The following is a 5,740-nucleotide window of genomic DNA, read 5'->3' as shown; positions in this document are numbered from 1 at the left end:
GAATACTCATCAAACCGGAATAGTACAATGGTGTGAATTACACAAGTGCTGTTCATAATACCGAATCATATGGGATAAATTAAAAGATGAGTTCATAAGACGCCGAGCATCATCTCTCTCAATTCATCAAAGGTTATCAAGTTTAAAAAGAAAGGGACAACTTAAGTGGTAGCAGTGGGAGGTCATCAAAGGAAAATGAGAAATGGCACAACAGCTCTTAAAGCATTATTGTTAAACTTTAAGGGATTGGGGAAACATTATGGAGCTTTTATCAAAGCTAGAAATGTCTTTAAATTGTTTTTCATCCTTTACAAGGAAGAGATCTGACAAAATAGTACTGAACGTAGAAAATGGAGACCATGGGTTGCAGTGCCCGTTCATCCCAAATCTCCTGGCTGGTAAAATGGAGGTGCTTTTTTATTCTTGCACGGAATGTGGGCATAGCTGGCAAGGCCAGCATTTGTTGCCCTTCCCTAATTGCTCCTTGGACTTGCTTGTGTGGTGGGGAAAAGGAAAACTCAGAAACAATCAGTCATGAATAAGAGCAAGTTAATTTATTTCTTAACTCTGCAGAGGACACCCTCCTCTCTCTACAGGAGAGAGAGGAAAGCGCGCCGAGCGCCGCAACCTTCAGTCTTTATACATTCAAAAGATACAAGTAAATCTCCATTCCATATAAGGAGTTGTTTTTCTCCTAACTTTACTATCTCGACCTTCAGACAGCTGGGATATCAGTTTTGCAGTTTCTCTCTCTCTGTAACCTTGCACACACACACACACACACACACAAACGCCTGCAGCTTTAGTTAATCACACTATTAAGCAGTTATTCAATATTAAGTATTAAAATTGTCCATTACAATTCCCTCTTTTTTGTCATCTTAATGACAACATCTATCAAAATTTTAATCGCAGCCAGTCACCTAAGCAGTATCTACATTCCCTTATTGTTAAACAAATGTTTGCTCAAAGAACATACATCAGGTATTCATTATAGCTATATGATACAGAAGATTAGTCTATTGACAATTCATTCTTGAATGGAGGTATCCACTGGTTTGCCTCCTCTAAGTCAACTTGCTGCTGTTGGGTCAGATAGTTTCAACATCCGGTAACTGCGGGACAGGTTTGCTATGGCTGCTTTCTGTAGGCATTGGCAGATGCATGGTCCAGTTTTGGGGAGTCCTTTCGCCGTGGTCGCCACCACCAGGTTCCAGTTGTATGGGCCACAGGGGTCTCGGCATAAGTACTTATCATCTCGCAAGTATTTAGAGTCATAGGGCCATGGGTCACACACTAAATGTGCCTGTCTCTCCTCTGGTTAATGTCACTGTAACCTCTCCAGCCCAATACGCTTTTCCTATTACCAGTTCTGGCATAAGCATCATGATAAGCAACATGTTTCATGTTGACTTGTCCGGTGTGAGCTGGGGCTCCGGCACCCGCTTACAATGACTAGCGTGAATCCACGCTGCTCTTTCTGCTACCTTTATCGCTGTCTGCGTCACAAGGAGCACCTGGAATGGTCCCAGCCACCGTCTAGCTCTCCAGCTCTTCCTCCTGAAGTCTTTCACCACTACCCAGTCGCCTGGCTGCAGGTCGTGCAACTTCCCCTCAGCCGGTCGTGGCAGGGCTTCCTTCACTTGAGCTTGCACCTGAGATAAAATCGCAGAGAGTTTTGTACAGTAACGTAACATTTCATCCTCACAATGGCTAGTCAGGGTCCTCGCGACAGGTTTTGGCCCAATTCCAGTGTTGGGTGGTCTGCCGAATAATATTTCAAATGGACTTAAATTGGCTCTACCTCTGACCCTAGTCCTCATGTACATTAGTACTACGGGCAGGGCTTTCGTCCATGGTATTCCCATTTCATCGCAACACTTTGCTAGCTTATTTTTCAGAGCGCCATTTTCCCTTTCTACCGCTCCTCCACTCGCTGGAGGGTATGCACAGTGTTGCCTTAGATCAATGCCTAGGTATTCTCCTACCTGCTTAAGAGCCTGGTTTACAAATGGCGTGCCAATATCAGTGCTGATTTTCTCTGGGATGCCCCATCGTGGAATAATTTCAAAACAGGGCCTTGGTTACTGCACTAGCATCTTGTTTGGCTGTAGGGAACACCTCTACCCACTTAGAGAACATGTCAACCATTACTAGGCAGTATTTCTTCCCTTCACTTGGGGTTAGCTCAATAAAGTCCATTTGAATATGCTCGAAGGGTCTCCGTGGTTCTGGGTGCGCCCCTGGGCTTATCTTAATTCCTCTCCCCACATTATTGGTAGCACAAATAACATATTGCTCACAAAATTTCTGGGAGTAACTAGTAAAGCCTCTGGTGTACCAATGTGCAGCGATACTCTTGAACATCCCTCCTTTTGACACATGGCCCTTGCCGTGTGTCAACTTCGCATAATGAGGAAATAGCTCTCTCGGTAGACATGGCTTATCATTGGGGCCGTACCATACCCCTTCTTTTACCTTACCCCCTGCCTTTGACCATTCTTTCTTTTCTTTCCATGAGGCTTGTGTTTGCAGGTCTTGTATGCCCGCTGTTGGGATAGGAACTGTTAGCATTGGCATGTTTACATTATCACTGATAGGTTTTCACGCTGCTGCTTTCGCTGCCGCATCCGCCCTTGCATTTCCCTGTGAGACTGGATCGGTTTTCCCAGTATGTGCGTCACACTTTCAGACTGCAATACACTTAGGTAAGAGGACTGCGTCCAAGAGATCAGAAATCAGCCCATGGTGCGTGATTGGTTTGCCTGTTGATGTTAAGAATCCCCTATGTTTCCACAAGGTTCCGAAATCATGAGTCACCCCAAAGGCATATCTACTGTCTGTGTAGATAGTAACGGACTTGCCTTCTGCAAGTTTACATGCTTCTGTAAGGGCTATCAGTTCCGCAGCTTGTGCGGAGAGGTGTCTAGGAAGCGGCTCTGCTTTTAGTATGTCGTGTGATGTGACTATGGCATACCCCACACAGTTCTGGCCCGCTTCTCGATCTCTGAACGCAGACCCAACCACAAACAGTTCCATGTCGGGATTTTGTAGGGGGGTATCCTGCAAGTCAGGTTGCGGACTACAAACTTCATTAGTTAAAGCAACACAATCATGTGGTTCCCCATCACCTGTGGTGGGAAGAAGAGTGGCGGGGTTAAGTATGGTACACCTTTTCACTGTAATGTTTGGCATTTCCAGCAGGACCCTGTTATATCTTAACCACCTTGCCGCAGACATATGAGCTGTTTTTTGCTCGAGGAGAAGTAGTGAGACTGCATGTGGTACCAACAAAGTTAATTCACTGTATCCCACGATATCTCTAGAGACTGCTATTGCTTTTTCGGCAGCTGCGACTGCTCTCAGGCAAGTAGGCAGCCCCCCTGCTACTGGGTCCAATTTAGCAGAGAAATATGCCACTGGCCGAAGTTTCCCTCTGTGCTCTTGTAACAGCACGGATGTCATGCAGCCTTGTTTTTCATCTACTGTTTGGGTAAAAGGTTTATCTGGGTTGGGAATTCCTAGGGTCGGTGTAGACTGTAAAGCCAATTTCAAGTCGCTAAACGCCTTTTCTGCTTCTGGGGTCCAGCTGAGTGTACTGTGGGCTTGCAAGCCCTTCCCAAGGGCTATGTCACTCAGCGGGGCTTCGAGGACAGCATAGTTGGGAATAAACATCCTACAGTGTGAGCACACCCCCAAGAAGGACATCAACTGTTTTTTAGTCCTGGGTTTAGGGATTTCTTGGATTGCTTTCACTCTGCTTTGTCCTAAGGTCTTACCCTGGGCCGATATTAAATGTCCCAGAAACTTTACTTGTTCTTGCACGAACTGCAATTTTGAAAGGCTTGCCTTGTGTCCTTCCTCAGCTCGGTGGCATAATAGTGCCAATGTGTCTTGCTCACACTGCTCCTTGGTTGGAGCTGCGATTAGACAATCGTCTACATACTGTAGGAGGGCTGATCCCGGGGACAGGATTAGTGGCTCCAAACTCTTTTTTAACGTTTCGTTGTAGATGGTGGGCGATTCACAATATCCCTGACATAACCTTGTAAATGTATAAGAACTTCCCTTAAATGAAAAAGCAAACCAGTACTGACTGCCTGGGTGAACAGGAATGCTAAAGAATGCATTAGCGAGGTCTACTACGGAGAACCACCTGCTCCCGGGTGGGATCTGTGCCAAAATGGTATACGGATTCGGATCATTAGGGGCTCTGGCCATAACAGCATCATTGACTGCCTGCAAGTCCTGTACAAACCTCCATCCCTCGGGTTCTCCCGGGAGAGTCGCCTTTTTTACAGGGAAAATTGGTGTACGCACTGGTGAGTTTTCACAGGGTACTGTGACTCCCGCCTTCAATAGTGAATTGAATATGGGGGTGATCCCTTCTACCGCTTCGGGTTTTAGCGGATACTGGGTTCTGCATGGTCTATAATCAGACTTTGGTGTAATCTTTACGGGCTCACAATCGCGTATTAGACCCACATCATGTTTTCCCTTTGCCCAAAGTTTCCCCGGAACTGTCTGCAGTCGCGGGTCATCGGCAGTAATTTGTACAAAACTCCAGGTTGTTCCCCTATGGCTCTGGTCCGAGGCGGGGACTATTTCCACCACTCTCTCTGCCTGCCTGAGATAGCCAGTTAAGATACTTTTTATAAGCTCGCATACTCGTACTGAACCACACAGTTGTGTCTGAAAGCAGTGTCCAATCATTGACTTTGAGATTTTTAAGGACCCACGGTCCCAAATCTTTCCATTGTCTATTGCGCGCTTTCGCTAATGATACATGGGGGTGTGACCCTTCTATTGTAAAGGGGTGTGGTACTCCCGATCTCAGACGTATTCTAGACTGGTCTATACTTGCAGCGCACCTATGCTCATCCCAATGTAACTCCCGTATCAGCAGCACCTCAGACTTTTGCAACTTCCCGAGTCATTCATTCTCATATCGATTATCAGGTCCCCCCAAGTGAATGTGTGCGGTGCAGTGCAGATTCTCCTTGGACATAAAGTCAGTGTTAATAGGGTTAACGCATTCGCATGCTTCTCCCATGAGTGCTCGGTTTACTGAACTCACTGCCGCTGGAGTCAATCTCCATTCATAAATATACATCAGAGGTCTGGCGTCAAATTTAACTCCTTGGATTCGTGCATCACACTCTCTATAGTTTGTGTACAGTTTTCAAGAACGTTAGTAGAAGAGGTTAGCTTAAGCGGTTCTTCATTGCAAAGCATCAAGGTTTTGGACTCACCCTCTCCTTCAGGCATACCTCCATCGTCCTCTCCTCCCCTTTGTCAATTAACATTGTCATCATCTTCTCTTGGCCCGTCTTGTCTCTTTGTTGGGCAGTCTCTTGCCCAGTGGTCCTTGCTTCCGCACGTGAAACACCCATCCGTCTTACCGCGTCCTCGCCCTTGACCTCCCCTGCCTCTTCCTCTTCTCCGTCCTCTACCTCTTCCTCGTTGCTGACTTTCTGCAACCTGTGTCACCATCTGCATCATAGTTAGCTGTGCTTGGTCACTCTGATCCTCCCTCCTTTTGTTCCGCTTCACCTTTTCTTGTGTCAGTAGCTTTTCAGCGTGTATGGCGTGTTGTTCGATTAAGTTGAGTTTCCCTGTGTCCCATGTAATACATGTATTTTTCACCTTCTTAGCGATGTCCTCACTTAATCCATTCATAAAACTGTTCCGCAGATGTGCCTCATACGGAGTCACTTCAGCTATATTCATGTCAGCTGGT

At 46.2% G+C, this 5,740-nt stretch overlaps 1 long non-coding RNA gene across 1 annotated transcript; it reads right to left on the bottom strand.

Moving 5' to 3' along the window:
* Nucleotides 1-1,498: 1,498 nt before the first annotated feature.
* LOC119974698 lies at nucleotides 1,499-5,305 on the bottom strand. Its single transcript, XR_005462558.1, has 2 exons — nucleotides 5,253-5,305; nucleotides 1,499-1,655 (listed from the first exon to the last, which is right to left on the bottom strand). It is a non-coding gene; the product is annotated as an uncharacterized LOC119974698 (long non-coding RNA).
* Nucleotides 5,306-5,740: the final 435 nt, after the last annotated feature.

This window comes from Scyliorhinus canicula, chromosome 12 (genome assembly GCF_902713615.1).
Source record: "Scyliorhinus canicula chromosome 12, sScyCan1.1, whole genome shotgun sequence".
In the NCBI taxonomy this organism is placed as follows: Eukaryota; Metazoa; Chordata; class Chondrichthyes; order Carcharhiniformes; family Scyliorhinidae; genus Scyliorhinus; species Scyliorhinus canicula.
Note: the sequence above shows the minus strand (reverse complement) of the source record. Positions and strands in the feature narration are given on the sequence as shown.